Below are 18,623 nucleotides of genomic sequence, written 5' to 3' on the forward strand. Positions count from 1 at the left end.
GAGAAGAATAACACAAACATGTTTCTGAATGTCACTCTGTGTAAAAACATGTTTATAGATGTAGGTGCAGGTCCCATTGTCCTCAACAACAAAGGCAGTTGGCACAGATGTCATGTAGAGAAGAGAGCAAAACTGGCCAGCTATTTTCGAGCTGCCTTCTTTAAGGAAGGGGTTCCCGGCCCTGTCTTCTAGTCAAAGTGGAGGAGCGGGTACCAAAAGAAAAAGCATTAAAAGTTTTTGTAAGAGGATGCAGGATGACTTGGTGGATACCAATTGATAACCATGCTGGTAAAAGATTGTTCTATTGTTGGGATATTAACATTTCAGTGACAATAATGGGTTTTGATTACTGGTGAACCTTCATGTCCTCTGCAGTTGGTGCCAGGGGTCTCTAACTATCATACAGGCCCCCGAGACTCTTCATAAACATTAGGGTCATGTGATTCTGTAATTGCCGCTTATGACTGCTAATGAAGTCTTCTCGTCCTTATGCTTTATTCTTAGAGGTCTTCTCTGTGATTAAATTGTTTTTGACAAGGCAGCACAATAAGTAGTTAGTGTGTCTAGTAGACTTGTAGCGACCCGTGAACACAGAGAAGTTCTAGAAATTGAAATATTGGCAAAAATTCACACAACCTTACCATAGCTCAAAATGGCGGAGCTTTCGGTGACAGGGACAGGACATTACCAAAGGCTCTGCCATTTTGGTGGAAAGTCACACAAGGTTATCTCGGAGCAAAATTATGGAACTTCCGCTGATGTCCTCTCCCCGATCCTCCATGGAGAGCTTATGGGAAGCTCCACCATTTCGGCAGAAGTTTACACAGGCTTATCTTAAGGCCAAATGGCTAAGCTTCCAGGGATGCCCTCTGCTCTGACCCTCCAATTGGGGTTGAGGACATCACTGGAAGCTCCTGAAGTTTAGCCCGGAAGGTTGTGTCCATGTAGATGCGGAGGAAGAAAGAAGAGAGAGAAGAACAAGAAGATGCGGAGCTGCGAGACGCGGAAGTGGTGGACAGAGAAGGTAGGGAGACATTCAGCGCATGTGAGTGAAAGAGACAATTAACTTTGAACAAAAATGTGTAGCTTTTTGCTTCATTTTTATCCGTTTTGTGTGGGTCTAGCCTTGGTTTTTTTTAGAGATTTCTACAAATTGATGAAATCTGCAAATTTCGTCAAATTTGCAGTTCCTTTGAATCCGGACGCACAAATCTAACATCAACCGACACAGCAAATACAGTCAAGTTCTCGAAATAAGAAATCAAAAGAATCCTCACCTCAGCACAATTCTGAAATGGCATAGATACTGTTAACTTATATTAAAATTATATTAAAAAGGGGCCTATGCCCCAGATAATGATCTATTATCAAAAGTATTCAATAACACGATCTGTGCACCAGAGGGCCAGATCTTATGACTAGATTAAGGGGTTTCCTATACCAAAGAGGTGATCTTAACCAGGATTATGTTGGTTTTGCTCTTGACTTGATCCTAAAACGAGACTCTTGGCTCTAATCCTTCCTCAGCAATAGCCATTCGAGCAGCCAAAGCCAAATTTCGGCGGTATATTACAATCTAGTTAGGGTTGTTGACGGCCTCCAGAAAAGGAACGGCCATGGGTCACTTGGTACCAGTTGTTGCAGAACCTTCTCACTTGTTTACACTTCTAAACTTGTTTAAAGTTCTCAAGAATTTTGCTTACGCGGCACTTCTCCACGTGTTAAGGTGGAGTAAGAAAGTAGAGTTTCCATTTTTCGAATGCATATTATATGATTATTACACCGTGGCTAAGTGTTCCGAGAGACTCCATGGTTATTGCTATTGCGTGAATCATTAATGGGTATGGGTAGAGAAGAAATATCATGTTCTCTGCTGACATGGTTAGTGTTTTGCTGGAATGCTGGTCACGGAGATCCACGGAAAAAGCTGCCACGAATAGTCACTTCGTCGTGGCTTCTCTGGCATGCAGCTCATATGATGCACACGTTACGTCAGAGGCCATTCAAGCAGATAGCAATTCCTTGTTGTTGGATACCAGTACCTTCCAGCAATTTCACATTTTTGCTCGTGCTATAAATAAGAATATATAATATGGGGGCCGAGAACTTCATCTTGCACTTCTATGATTGGAATAGTGCATTGGAAACTCATAAAAGGACCTCAGAAATGATCAAGTCATTGTTTAAATGCAGTGTAACAAACATATTTTGCTCTACATCCTGGTGGCTACATTGTAAACCGTACCAAATATTCAGGCAGTGGGCAAAATCAAAGCAGCCCGGTGGCGGTCGCCCCTTTACTATCCCTACAATCGGGTGACCAACCGACAAAGACTGAACAGGACTCACACGCTATACAACATATTAAAGCGACACATGCCATTGTTCTCATGTGGTTCCCTAAAATGTGTAATGTACAGCATGTATGAGCAGGTTTATTTTCGCCTGGTGACATAATTGGTCGTTTGGTTACTAGCAGTTCTCTAATTCATTTTTGAAAGGGATGTCCTCACCATTGAACAGGTTCTACCTGCTAAAAATAAAGGGCTGCAGTGCAACAACCCCTCCGTGGTCCCATTTCTGATCTATAACAGAAACCATTAGACCGCTTTCTCTGAGCCATCGCCGGAGCCGAGTAGAGGGGAGTACAGCGCATGGACTCAGGCGGCAGGAGCCGTGTGTGTGTGGGGGGGGGGTTTGGTAAGGGCAAATGCATGGGGTTGGGGCAATTCCGCAGAATCTCTCTATGGAAGGGGGAAACTCACAAGAATGTTATGGGGCCCCTCTGTTACCGTATGCATTTAACTGCACAATGTGATTAGACCTTAAAATAAATAAATACAATAATAAAATAAAATTAAAAACGGAAGCAGACACTGGACACTTGGTTAGTTATTGGGTCAGCACACCACAAGAAGCCTCTTTGAGCGGAGCTTCTTCACTTTTTCTTTCTTTAAGTCCAAATTGTTATGTGACGCACTGTTTGCTGTGGCCCATTTCAGGGCCGGGCTGGTCCAGGCACTTAAAGTCCGGCTCCTACATAATGACATAAGCGCGGCCCTGGCTGGATTTGTGCAGCCGCACGTTTCACTTTTATGCTCATGTAGCATATCCAGCCGGGGGCCGCTGACTCCTCAGCTGAGTATGGAGCGCTGTCAGCATTTGCCCGCTGTGCCAGGTGACTTGTCCAGGCCTGGCCCATTTATTCATTGTACAGCATTACAAAAAATGTCTCTGCATTAATAAGTTAATAACAATAAAGCTAGCCCGATGTTCTGCTTATAACACGGCTTTGCTGTCCGGTTAACACTATCTAGTATGCGAAGCAAATAAACAGCAGGTGATCTCATCTAACACCCTCTCAGCAAGTGAAAGGTAGCCGAGTATAAGTCATGAAGTGTTATCATCTATCTATTTATCCATCATCCATCCATCTTTCTATGTATATATCTAGCTATAGGAGACGCCGGCTTAGTTTAAATGGGAAGGCTGTGTACCGAGCAGTGTAGAGCGGATAGGAATGCGCATGCGCGGTGCTCCCCGGCTGCATGCTGGCTGCCCGAAGTGAGCGCAGTACAGTTGGCACAGACTGCATCAGGAACCGGGTCTCCTCCGCGGCGGTTCTTATGGCAACGGGTCTGTGCCGGTAAACAGTGTTCAGCAGCACCGGAGCAGCACGGAACTTTACAAGAGCTGTGACACCCCGCGGGTGACTTTTAGCCTTGGCGGGGCGCACTCACTCCTAGCAGCCGCTGCCAGGTGCATCACTCCCATCACTGGGGGTAGAAGTCGCGTCACCCTCGCTTCGGGTTCGGAGCTGAATTCGTTGCACTTTCCTCATTCGAATAGCTGTCGGATTGGAGGAGCCTGCGGCTTGCGATGGGTTGTTCCAGCAGCACTCAGACTCACACTCAGGGGAGTAACAAACCCCCTGCCAAGTCAGTGGAAACCAACGGGCCCAAGAAAAGCGGTGAGCACTCAGCATGCAACCCATGCACCCATCCTTCACACACTGATCAGGGGCCACTGGGTCCCCTAGGCACTCGCATTAAAGCACAGCCATTGTGCGATCGGTTATTAAAGCACTTAGTATGTCAACCCCTTGAAGATATTAACAATTTATTTGAGTTAAGCTGCAGGATAGCCAGACTCCCATCACGCTCAGCTATGCAGGCAATCTAGATACTATGTGTTTCCTAATGAAGCACTTTCAGTCGAATGTCCATGGTTTCTCTGAGACTGCTGACACCGACCTGCTCTATGTATGCGCTATATTTATGGGGGTCACTACTTTCTGTACGGGGGCAGTTAATACAGCAGATCGTGAGAAACAGAGCACGGATGAGGTGTCACGATACAAAGGGCTATTGTGTGTTGGCCATCAGAGGCAGGTCCAGGAGGTCACATTCTTTGCTCTGGTGGTCAATGCTTTCTGTTTTATCTGTGATTCCACATTGCAAAGCGTTGCTCCATAAATCTGTCAAATACATTGGATGTCACATCTACCTAAACACGAAAAAAATGGACATTCACACGTTTTCAGTAAAACCAAATAAAATTATAATAAATAATAATAATACTAATTTAAAATAATAATTTATATTAATATTTCAGCTAAAGCTCCAGCATCACAATTATAAGCAGAAATCTTTTGTGTAATTAAAAAAAGAGTATGGGCTGTGGCAACATTATTATTACTATTATTAATAATAATATTGTTATTATTAATATTATTATTAATACTTTATTTATATAGCAATACAAATATCAAATCTACAATCTAGATGAAAAACTATAAACTTACATAGAAACATAGAATCTGACCGCTCACTTTTCCTGATGTAAAGACCCAAACCTTAATCAGTCCTTGGCATTGTCTTAGATCGAGGAATACTTTATGCTTATTCTATGCATGTTTAAATTCCCTTACTATATAAGCTTCTACCACTTTTCTTGGGAGACTGTTCCTTTTATCTACCACCCTCTCAGTGAAATATAACTTCCTTATTATTAGCTAATTTTGTGCATTTTCTACACTGTATATGTTAGTTCTAAACTTTGAGCATCAATTATCATAGCAATTAACCAGAAAGGAGAAGGGGATATATATATATATATATATATATATATATATATATGTAATATATATGATACATCGGAGTCGTTGAATCTTTGTATCTTTGTAGAGAGTGTTTCTGATTTTAGTATCTATGACGTATCACGGATCTCGCCCAGCACAAGCCCTTCTAGTGCATCCAGGACTGAAACTGAAGAAGCCATTCACATTGTATGCTCCTTGGTGTCAGATTTAGGCAAATATACATTTGATGGCTACTTATCATTATTTGTGATATGCATTGTGCTGTACGTACCTATATTTTATCACTTTCTCTTTCCATTGTGTGTGAACTCTTTGAAGCCGGCTAACGGGGAGGAATAGTTAAACTATTAATTGGAGCAGGTTGTTAAGTTAATATGCAGCAGTCATGTTTGTTTTGCGGAGGAAAGAGGCAGCGCCATTAACCTGGAGGAATTTACAGAGTTTAGTGAACTTTAAAGCCCCAAAATGAGAATATATGTGCGCTATAAGTGAAAGATCGTGACATATTGGTTTGTCTACGGAAGGCATTTGGCGTTTTAAAGGAATTGTAAAACTTCTTCTAGTATAGAGATGTTCCTCCCTTTACCCCTTGACCCCCCTTCCAACATACAACAAATTTCACACACTTACTCATACTCACTAGCACACACTCCATCTCACCCCACTTACACATACATGCTCACAAACACATATACATCCATGCTCACATTTCAGCCTCGGTTTCACTGTGGGGTCACGTGACCACAATACGTTCCTGTCTCCCCACGCCGGTTCAAAATAGTTTAGAACGGGCACTACAAGGACAAGCGGCATTAAAGACTTTTCCTAGCGGTCATAGTAACCTCTTTACGGTCAGTGCCATCTTCTAGCAGTTACGTCTTCATCAGCGCTTCTATAGTGTGCGTCACGGAGAGCAGGAGTTCCTGTTGGGCAGCGTTCCTGTCCCTGCATTAAGCTAGCAAATCAATAACTACAACTTCATTATCCTTTTAATGATGTCAGAAATTAACCCCTTGTGTAAGTCACCTTTCAGAAGTGTATTTAGAGACTGTTTTTTCTGTATCTTGAAACAAGAGCAAAATTTTATGATAATTCAGCCATATTAAACACAAATTAGTTCACTTAAAGGACCAGGAAAAAACCTCTTACTCAAATTAAAAGGATTTTTTTACTTTACTGAGAAGGTGGTAGATAAGTGGCATAACCTCCTAAGAGATGTGGTAGAGGTTAATACGATGAGGGACTGTAGCGATGCATTGGATGGGCATATGGCTCCTAAAGATGAGACCAGGCACTGATTATTATTTACAGCATTAAAAATAACACCAGACAGACTAGATGGGCCGTGTAATTTTGTGTTTCTATTTTTAATATTGTTTTAGTTTTCTTTTTGTCTTTTGATGACAGTTCAGCTTCCTTGTGCTTATACCAGAGGTCTCCAGGAACATTGGCAACACTCGAATTACTACAGAGACCAACAACGGTCAAAGATAATTCATGCTCTTATTTAAACACAATGAATAAGTCGCACAATTCTCAACGGTTTGTGACCCTGGAGAACTGGTTATTGCTCTTTGTTTTTCAGTGGAAAAACCTGACCTTCTAGGCCTTCCATACCACCAGGCCCGGACTGGCCATCGGGCACACCGGGCGTTTGCCCGGTAGGCCGGGCCACGGCAGGGCCGCGTTGATTTAGGGGCTGATGGAGCTGCAGCTCCAGGCCCCTACCCTACCTACGGCCGCATTAACGCAGGGCATAAGGGGCACCTGCCCCTTAAGCCCGCCGCAACTGTGACCGGGTCCGCCACTCTAAGGGGCCGGGAAGTCCCCACCAAGGCCGGCCTTACGGGTCTGCGGCCGCACAGGGTTTAAATTAAAACATCGGGGTTTTTTTAACTTTATTTAACATCCTCCATGTTAAATAAAGTTTTTTTTAACTTTATTTAACATGGAGGATGTTAAATAAAGTTGAAAAAAACCCCCGATGTTTTAATTTAAACCCTGTGCGGCCGCAAACCCCTAAGGCCGGCCCTGGTGGGGGCTTCCCGGCCCCTTAGAGCAGGACCGGCCTTTGGGGTGTGCGACCGCACAGGGCGTCACACTCTAGGGGGCGGTCCGCACCGGGTGCCGCTCATCAGGGGGTGCCAACTTGCGGCACCCGGCACCCCTCCAGAGACGGACAGTAATGTCCGCCGCTGGAGGAGCAGGCTCGCAAGGGAGCGGTATCGGAGGTCTTTAACAGACCTCCGGTTCCCTTGAGTGATTTTAAGCCGGGTTCAACCCGGCTTAAAATCACTCAAGGGAGCCGGAGGTCTGCTAAAGACCTCCGATACCGCTCCCTTGTGATCCGCGCGGCAACAGGTGCTGTGCGCCGGGGTTTGTTGTTAGATCCCGGCGCACAACACTGAAGCCGCGCCCACCGCTGTCCGTGCCCTCTGACCCGGAAGAAGACAGAGAAGACAGAAGAACTGAAGAAGAGGAGCGAAGAGGAGGAAAAGGAGCTGTAAGGAGAAAAGAGGAAAGGTAGGAAAATATTCAGTGAGAGTGGATTAGTATATATGTGTGGATTGGTATATATGTGTGGATTGGTATATATGTGTGGATTGGTATATACGTGTGGATTGGTATACGTGTGGATTGGTATATACGTGTGGATTGGTATATACATGTGGATTGGTATATACATGTGGATTGGTATATAGGTGTGGATTGGTATAGGTGTGGATTGGTATATATGTGTGGATTGGTAAGTGTGTGAGAGTGATGGGTGTTATGCTGTACCATTTCCAATGTCTTTTTCATGATCTAATTATGCTCTAAAAGTACATCATAACTCCCATCACTCTATACTGTTCCATACAGTGGCAGAGCTGGGAGGCAGAGGCCTTGCACCCTCACCGCAGGACTCCTGAAAGGTAAGTGAACTTCAAAGAGGGAGAGGGTAGATAGTTAGGAGGGGGTAGATAGGGAGAAGGGCGTGAGACGGGGGAAAGGGGGTAGATAGGGGGAAAGGGGGTAGATAGGGGAGAAGGGGTAGATGGGGCAGAAGGGAGTGAGAAGGGGTAGATAGGGCAATCATACTCCTATCATGCCAAGTCTGCGAGTACATCCTGGAATCTGGGTATGCCTGGGCATGATAGGAATGTGATTGCTGTTAACAATCATATATATATACATATAATATTGTTTTTTAATTGTTTTGTCCTATTTTGGTGTGTTACTTACTTTAAATAAAAGGGTTTTTTTTATGGTGTGGGGAGGTCATATTCGGTTTCGGACAGGTAAATGCTGCATTTTCGGTTTCAGTCCAGAATTCGTTTCGGTGCATCCCTACTACTAAGCCAGACAATGAAGTGGTAGGCCTACACCACAACAATGTTTGGCGTAGTATATAGTGATTGGGGTTATGCTGCACTATTGTCAATGTCTGGCTCAATGTATAGTGATAGGGATTACGCTGTACCACTGTCAATGTGTGCCTCAGTATATAGTGATAGGTGTTATGCTGTACCACCGTCATTGTCTGCCTCAGTATATAGTGGTAGGTGTTATGCTGTACCACCGTCAATTTCTGCCTCAGTATATAGTGATAAGTATTATGCTGTACCACCGTCAATGTCTGCCTCAGTATATAATGATAACAGTGAGAAGAGGCAGAGGTGGTAGATAGTGATACAGGGGGATAGATAGTGAGAAAGGGGAGTTTTGTTACAAGTTTTTATTCCTTTCTTTTTTTGGGATGGGGGGGCACCAGAGGAGTAGTCCGCACAGGGCGCCAGAACACCTAAGGCCGGCTCTGCCTTAGAGTGGCGGACCCGGTTGCAGTTGCGGCGGGCTTAAGGGGCTCTGCCTTAATGCGGCCATATAGGCCCAGTCAGTCCGGTCCTGACTGGGCCTATTTTAAGGTAGGAGCCTGGAGCTGCAGCTCCATCAGCCCCTAAGTCAATCCTGCCCTGCCACAGGCGCGGTCGCAGTTGCTGCTTGCTCTGGCAACAAGGTAAATAGGGTGAGGGAAGGGGCTGCAGTAAGAAGGGGCAGAGGGGGGTTAGGTAGTGAGAAAGGGGGAGAGGGGATAGATAGAGGCGGTACATATTGAGAAGTGGGGAAGGGGGTTACATAGTGAAAAGGGGGAACATAGTGAGAAGGGGCAGATAAGATGATGAGAGGGGGTAGTGTGAATGCGTATGAGAATGAATGAATAAATGTGTGGATGAATTGTGTGAATGCGTATGACAGTGAATTCATGTGTGGATGAATTGCTTGAATGATTTGTGAGACTGCATTAATGAATGTGTTAATGATTTGTGTAAATGATTAAATGCAAAGATGGTACATGAAGGGTGGGCTTTAACAATAAATAAATAAATAAATATGGGCTGCTCAGGCTTAAATGCCCGGGCCTATTTTTTGTCCCAGTCCGGGCCTGCATACCACCATTCCCAGTTTAGGTGTATGACATATGCTTATACCTGGTAACCTCTTAGCTCCGGCTACCCAGAGCCTTCCCTTGCGGGACGCGGCCAGGACTGCCCACTGATGTCAGCGGGCGGTCCTGTGATGTCAATGGGCGGTCCTGTGACGTTGGTGGGCAGCACCAATGACATTGCAGGAAACACCCCCATTTAAAGGTGAGTCAAGGATACCTGGGAACTTCCCGGATTTGACCCGGAGATCTATGGATGAAGCTCCATTTCTCTGGGTCAAGACCCGAATCCTCCGGGTCAGGGGAGCGGGGTCTTGGCACGTCCACTCCCCGGCCATTTCCCTGCCCCCGACGTCAGGGGGAACTTCCACCAATGTGCAGTCCTGGCCGCGTCCCGCAAGGGAAGGCTCCGGGTAGCCAGAGTGAAGTTCCCCGGTATGGATATGCTGCATACTTAACAATAGGGCAGGCATAACTTATTGGGGGGGGTAATCAGGCAGATCATGAAGACAGGAAGTTTTTTTTCCCGGTAGTTTGCCTATAAAGTGGTCTTTTAATAAATCTTGCTCATTTCAACCTATAAATATAAACCCCCCATTGCACAGGTTTGTTTAGTGTATGGCAGATCTGCTTTAAGGCAAAATGTCTGCTCCTAGCCAATTTTTTTATTTGCAGGCGCACAAATCAGGAGGGGCGTACAAGTTTTACATAACCACTGGATTATTAGACTATAACTACTTCCATTTTATCAAACAATCCCTTCCAGTGCTTAGATAGTTAAAACGAGGATACCAAAGCTTTAATAATTCATGTGGGGTTTTTAAATATTTAGTTTATACCACTGAACTTGGGTTTTATGCTCTGTTGATTCCACATACGTTACCGTTTGGGGTCACTTCGCTGTTTCATGGAAAACAAGGAAACTTCTAGCTGTAACATAATTGCAAAAAAGTTTTCTAATGATCAATTAGCCTTTTTAATTTAAAGTTGAATTAGCGAACACAACGTACCATTTGGAACACAGGAGTGATGGGAGTGATAAAAGGGCCTCTGTACCCCTATGAAGATATCCCATTATCAGCTGTTTTCAGCTACAATAGTCATTTACAAAATTAACAATTTCTACGCTGTATTGCTGGTCCATTTCATGTTATTTTAATGGGCACAAATAGCGTTTTGTTCAAAAGGACATTTCTAAGTGACCCCAAACTTTTGAACAGTAGTGTACATAGTTATAAAAATTAAACTGGATTCCATACAGTAACACGCAGCTTATATATTTTAGAGACTAGATCTTATATTTCCCTGTTGCTGTACTATTAAGAATAGTGGTGCGCTTCCCTTTCTGTATCTTTAATGGCGTCCAGGGAAGGCTTTAAATTGCATGAGGGTCTCTTTTGGGTTAAAATGCAGAGCACTCCCAGTGATTCAGCTCCTTGGTAAGCAATATAGCCGTGAGAAATTACATGGGACTCGCCAAACTGGGGGTGCTTTTACGTAGCCTCAGGCTGAGCAATATATAGCCATATAATGTGACAGAATCCCCAATATTTCTGCCTCGGGTGTTTAGGGGTGGCTAAAAAGTGACCTACACAATATTAGGGTCATAATGTTATGGCTGATCGGTGTATAAAACAATAATAATAAATTTGGCTCTGAACATAACGCCACTTAGAGGCTGCATTGACCAGCCACATGATTACTTGTCAGTTATTGATTTCTTTATATAGCACCATCATACTCGATAGCATTGTACGATGGGTAATCAGGGCACAACAAGAAGTGCATCAGTCTGGAAGATCAATCTGATGCGTTATCCGGTGCAAAGTAACTGGCGTCAGCGCCCATGGCAGTTCAGAAAGAATGCTAGAAGATGTCAGTAGGGATAAGGGCTTGGCTAGTAGTTTGGGTAGCCTCATAAGACAAGCAGGTAACTTTATTTGGTTTTTGATACACGCTCACCAATGTGTGCTGAATTCCAGAACATATAATAGAGGCGAGCGTGTATCCTGGTGTTGCTGTGTTTATTAACGTCACTATGTTTGTCACTATATAATCATCAAAAAAACCTTTCTATTTCCCAAGACACGCAGTGTTATTCCTCCTGACACCATGAGATCTATAACAATAAACAATGTAATAACTACAGATCTAAATACGAAATTAGAAGGGTAACAATAGCAAACACTAGCACTAACAATCCCCGCAGCATTGGTGGTAGATTTTTATGATCACTTGAATCCAGCCTTTCATTTAAATGCTATTTTTCCATTTTCTGTTCTTTATGGAACATCCTGGTTACCCAATTTTGTTCTTTATTATTACATTTTTTTAAAGGCAGGAATGGACATGACTCATATGTTCTACATAACCATTAGAATTTCTCTATGAATTCTATTTTAAATATAATTTATTATTCTAAAATCATTGCTATAATAGTACTTATTATATTATACTAACTACGCAAACTACTGTATACATAGTACACCCAAGTGCCAACATCTGCATCGGAACCAAACAACATGAACCAAAAAACTTAGCCTCTATGATTTGCTAAATAAGAATTGTTGCATCAATTTTAACGAAGGGATTCCAAATATAAATACATTGTTGTGTCTTCTTAATAAGGACCAAATCTTTGAGGGGAAGCCAATTAGTCTCATAGCTTGTAACTCGGGAATGCCTTCTGCAACACTACTTTAATTGGTTTCTTGGGGATTGTTATAATAAAGCATTCTAATGTACAGTTTTATTAATGATCATTTTATTCAATGTATTTTTCACATAGAGGGAAAAATTGTATTGTTGAATGTTTTAAAAGGGTTAAAATAACAGTTTCCACATTTTTTAAAAAATAACTCACTTGAGCAGTGCCTGCCTGGTATTTATGCTCATGTGCGACTGGTGATGAACATAAATATAGCTCCAGTGGCATATATACCAGTGTGTGTATATGTGTGTATATGTATGTGTATATATATATATATATATTTATATATATATATTATTTTTTTTATTTATTATTATTTATTTTATTTATTTTTTTGAATTAAACACTTTAATGGCAATAACATTTTCATTTTCAGCTTCTTCAGACGTAAGCGACCAAATAGTAGATGACATAGAAACCATTCCAGACCAAACAAAATTAGTACCAGAGCAAGAAGCATCAACGAATGATCCTCCAACAGAGGAAGAACAAGTTGAAGCCACAGAAGCAGTAGAGTTGGAAGCATCAGAAGGTCAGCTCCCTGCCGAGGAAGTCTGTGAGCCCAGCGGTGGACCAGCAGATGAGGAGGAACCCGAAGAACCAGAGCAGTGCGCAGAAGTGCAGGAAAACCATGACCTTGCATGTGTAGAAGGTACGATTGCAACCGAACATTGAACTGATAAACACACAATTCCAGACTTGTTTAGTCTTGCTGGTATAACAAAAATGCTAACAAACGTATAAAATGTTTAGTTACTGTGTATATAAATATGTACAGTTCTCTCTGTTTTCGGCAAAAGGACATATGCTCATCAGTAACCAGATTTTAGATTATTTCTTTTATTGTTAAAGGGGAACTCCTACCGTTATCAGGTAAAAAAATACATTTTCAAAAATATTATACTACGGTAAACAATAGAATGCCTAAAACGTAATCACCCAGCCCCGACACTCTGACTAAGGAAAGTCTTTAGAGGAACAGACTTCATTAACATAGTCATCAGAGTCACACCTCCATGCCGGCAGATAAATGAGGTTTATTGGAACAAAGTGAGATAAATCCAGGTTTTTGTCAATGCCGACCTACATTACGCAGCGCTGTGTTTTATGTTCAAGAAGAAAAAAAATATTTTCTATGGCGGTATATAGATAATAACCAAAAAGTTTCATTTAAAATAAGTTTTTATACATTTGATAGCAGAGTGGCTATTACAATCACAATGTATAAGGTTTGGTTAAGTGTCACTTAATAGAAACCATAGAAAATGATTTAGTAAGGTAAAACTAAATAAGTTATAGAAATTAGTTAGATATATAATGTCATTATTTTATTTTAATACATTTGTGTTGTATTGAGTTGTCAGGACTTTCACCTATAGTTATATGTCATTATACGGTGTTTGGATTTGTGTTACTGTTGCGCGTTTGTGAAGGATGTGTGCACGGCACAGCAGTGGATGGCAAACAGTGGTTGCTAGAAACCACCTGCCCTACAATGACACGCATAGACCTGCTGCTACTCATTATATCTCATCGGTGTCCAGGCGAGATAGAAGACGCGGCAGAAGACAAAGTGCACGAAGAGCCAGCATGCGAGGAGGGAGAGACAATGGAGGGAGAAACCGGACACTCGGCGGATGCTGCAGAACCAGAGATCAGTATGTTGACAGGGCTCTGAATGACCATTTCATTATCGCTCGGGTGACACAAATGTTGTTGGGGGTATAATTAGAAGATCTGTCACTAGCATTCTTCGGTTACTTAACCCAAGTCAACAGCGATGTAAAGAGATACGCAGTTCTACAAATATTAAACATTTTATTGATGAAATAAGTACAATTTAGGGTGAAATTAGTTAATAATTAATAAAATGAAATATCTGTGTAACACTTCAACATCATCTTTTATCTTATTAGACGCCATTGGAATAATTTGACAGTTTCATTTCTGCATACCCTTGAACTCCATTCCTTCCATAATGTGCATTTTAATCCATAAGACAGCTGAGAGGTCCCTGTAAATTCCTGTTGTGTCCCTTTTTCTCGGATTCTGTCGCTTTAAACACATTAGTATTTGTAGGGGTTGTATGAAACTTTGTAATAACTTTAAATTATGGTTTATGTTTCTTTGTTTCCTTAGGTGAAACGAATATAGAAGAGTAAAGCCTTTTTATGGCATCTGGTCATTGGCATGGACACTTTCATACTGCTGGGGGTGTATTTTTGAAGCAAAAGAGATCATATTCAATTGTACAACAATGTTCTATCTGACGTCATCTTGCCAAGCCTTCAGCAAGTAGTCGTAGCCTGCGAGCTCTAGTGCACAATAATGTTGTGCCTTATCTACAGCATCAATGGGGCATTGGGACAGTTTCCTTTAATCAAACGCAGCCGTTTTATCAGCTCCTCGGTCACCTGTATCAAGGTACGGACGAAGAATTATAGAGTCAATCAAAGGATTAAACCCCACGTGCAGTCTGTCGTCTCCAACACACGCAATATTAATTTCTGCTTCACGGAATTGTTTAGCTCAAGTCAATAAATGACCCCTTCTGGTCAAATTATTAAATTTCTGCCATTGTACACTGCAGCGGAATATGATGGCACCATATAAATCAATAAATATTAATAATACAGAATAATCACCTTGACAGGATCTATTCATATTATATATTCAATATATGGGAAAGTTCTATTGTATTACTAAGAAATATATTTGGATTGTATGGAATGTTTGATGCCCGGTGTTCTGTGAGCCATCACATAGAAGGAGTAGTAATGATTATGATCTTTTATAGTTATTAGACTATTATTAAACTCTAATTAAACACGCAGTTTCAAGCAGCATTTTAAACTTTGTGTACCAGGAGTGGAATAGAAATCTTGCAGCCTCGGTTACTAAATCTTTTATATCTATATGTAGGTTTTAAATGTATGTAATATACCGTATATATATATAACATATATATTTACAGATACATCCAATTGTGAAGATATATTTATATTTTTTAGGACAGGGACTGTTGAAAGTGTTAGGACCTTTTAATGTTCTCTTTACTTTAACCCTGTTATGAGGATTCCTTGCACTAAATTCTCATTCAGAAAACTATGATTTTGAAGTAGTTGCCAGAAAACACTTGCAAAGAAATAATACAAAGTACTAGAGGGAATTCCGTTATACGTGTAATCTTACAATGCAAGGTTATGACTGCTTTAAATTCTGGTGTTTTCGTTCTCCTTGCGTGTATTTAATGTCTGTATTATCATAAATGTTTGTATTACAGGGAAAAAGCTTTTATGCTGAGCTGTCAGTGTCAGGGATGTTAGCATGTATGCCTATACATATCAAGACATTTGCTTGGGTTTGCATTGTTGTATTGCGAGACTGACGCATTCTCATACCTGGGAACTTCCGAGGGTTGCCTGGCAGGAGATCGCCCTCTTCTGGAGGGGTGTAAAACTTATTGGTGGTGGTTCCATAAGAATTAAAGGGGAGAGCAGAAGGAAGCCCGGCAAGTTCCCAGATATGCCTATTCACAGCAACAACATTAATTCACGTTGATTTGGGATAGCTGACTGCTGAAATGTCAATACTAGTTGGACTGATCGATTATGAGTACTAGCATATTTGGCCAAGTGCTCATGAGAAAAAAAATGGGGGCAATTTTTTCTTTTCAATAAATTATTTTAGAAGGTATCAGATCATTTGCTTTGCATTCCTGGGCATTACCCTAGCCTTATGGTGACAGCTAGACATCTCCAAGCCAGAGAATGTCATGGTTAACGATATTACCGTAGATACTATTGTGTGTTCAGCTGACCATATATAATATTGTTAGATATTAAGGGGATCTGCTACTTTTATCAAATATATTTTGTAGCTTATTAAACTAAAATCATATGTAATAATGCTTACAGGTTGCTGTCTTGCTTCCACTGGTTTTTGCAACAGATATTAGATTTCCTGATGTCCCTCATTTTAAACCGAATATTTCCAACTCCATTAAACTTACTGCATGTTCTCGGTAGTTTTAATTAATGGTTATTCTGTGAGGTGTAGCAACACATCTACTTTAAACAGAACTACATTGCTAAAATGTAACACTAACCAAGCTCTACCATAGAGATAACCGGTTTATAACAAAAAATATACTGGACGTCCAAAAAGATGTGCCCCCCCCCCCCCCCCAGTTCTTCAGCTTTCCAAAGAATGATTTCTAAAGAAAAGTGAGGTTGTGTGTTCTCTTTGGTTTTAGAATATAGAGCTGCACAGATTAAAATCAAAATGTGTTAAATGCTTCTTTGACATCAGTCCATTCACTTAAGTGACAATGGATTCTAGCGGATCCGGTAAGAACTAACAAAAAAGTCAGTAGTAGTAAGTTCACCTCGACACAAACCTTAGAATGAACTTCTCAGGATCCAGCCTATTTCAGAATCCTAAAGTGTTCCATTGTTGAGCCCAGAAGAGCTGTGTGTTATCAGATTGACAGGCTTGTCCCTTTGTAGGTAAGGGTATTAGATGGCATGATGTCTTCCTTTTACCTAGGAACTTACCAGGTATACTACAAGGTGCTGGGGAGAGCCTTCATGAAGTGGTGGGGCTGTCCACACATAGGAGAGAAGGTAGTAGTAGTAGTAGATGGCCTTTAGTTATTGGGGTGCTAGAGGGAAGTAGGCAGGGAGCGGGTGTCACCAACACTGCCATGCCTTGGGGAAGAAGAAACGGACTCTGAGACTCAGGGAAGCAGAGCTGCAGCCGGAGACTCCTGGCCAACCTTAGAGAGTCCCCAGGTATGCACACAGATCATCGGTGAGCACGTGGGAAGCCTAGCCCTACACAATGTGGAACCATGACCCAAAACTGGGCAACCTGGTTTATGTTGTTTTGGGCTTAAATTTCCCGAGAATAAATGAGCTGAAAATTGTTGATTATTCATCTGTGAAGTATCTGTGTGTGAATCATCGGGCAGGGAGAGAGATGCTTTATTGTGGCTTCCCGAGGAACCACGTCCTTTGTGTGTCAGTCTTTCTGCACTATACAAGTTACTAACATATAGTCATAAATTGATCTTAACGTACACATTTTTATTAATCTTTGCACAGCTTTTAATTTATTCAGGCAAAAGAGACCAAAATACCCGTTTCCGTATTATGTTACGGTTGCAGCAGAAACGTAGCGGAATACTCCGCAAACAAAGCAATTTCTTAAGAAGAACAGAAGATGTACCTTTTATATGTTATCGGGATTGAGCTCCAACATGACTCACTGTGATTGTTGTCCATTTATGTGTCTACAGGTTCAATAATGATGTACTATTCTGTACTATTTCAACATTTTTTGTTACATGCTCAGTTTAAAGAGGTCATGAGCTATTATTGCATTAACCTTTTCACGTACTAAGGGATTTATAGTACATTTGACAGCAATACATGTTACACTCCACAGCTTATGTCCATTTGTTATGGAAATTATCTCCAGATTCAGTCCCAAACTGCCAGAAATTACTACAAAAATATTGTAACAATACCCTTTTCAAAATAATATATTCTTTACCAAAGTACATTATGCATAGGAAGTGTATTTTCTTTTTTACACAGATTAATGTTAAGGGAGACTAAACGCAAAATGTCACGAGGAATAATAAGCGAGTCAAAATGACTCGAATAATCAAACATTTTAGATGAAATAATTCTGTAATTATGTTAATTCTAAAGGGAGTAGAAATTTCAGACTATGAATAGCCGAGTAGGCCCTTTATGGTTTTCTTTCCCCCCTGCAAATTCAGAATGCAGAACGTCCAGCTCCTCACCGGGCGAGAGTCTTGCCAAACATATCTCCTGCTGCCACTGCACCCACGTGGTATACTCAATGCCGGTGTGTGCGAGAGTTGAGGTGGTCTAATAAGACCCCTGCACACGTGCAGAAATCACTCCCATCACGCTTTCCTGCCACCGACCAAACAGGGGTGTAAGCCTCCCAGGTTACTATACACAACCTTGATGGTTCTCAAGTTCTTTATCCATCGTCTAAGAGGCTATTGTCCTCCAGGGGCACCACAACCTAAAATGTTTTCAGTTCAGTGGATAACAGGAAAACTAGAAATAGAGTCATTATCTAGGAACAAAGTGCAGAAATGAAGATGTTGCTTTGTCTATGTTCCAAACGGAAGCTATTTTGGTCTATTTTGTCATTTACTGTGAATATATATAAAAGTCTACTACTGATAAGTGCTTTAATAATATAAAAAATAAAAAATGTACATATATTCCCACAATGTAGGTAAATCCTCTTTGGTCCTGATTTATTTGGAAACATGTAGGGAATGGCAGAAAAGCCACATGGACTATGCCAGTCATAATGCTACGGTGTCAACCTAAGAAGGGTTT

Source organism: Sceloporus occidentalis, unplaced genomic scaffold, assembly GCF_023333645.1.
Source record: "Sceloporus occidentalis isolate IW3139 unplaced genomic scaffold, rSceOcc1.0.p SCAF_11, whole genome shotgun sequence".
NCBI lineage: Eukaryota > Metazoa > Chordata > Lepidosauria > Squamata > Phrynosomatidae > Sceloporus > Sceloporus occidentalis.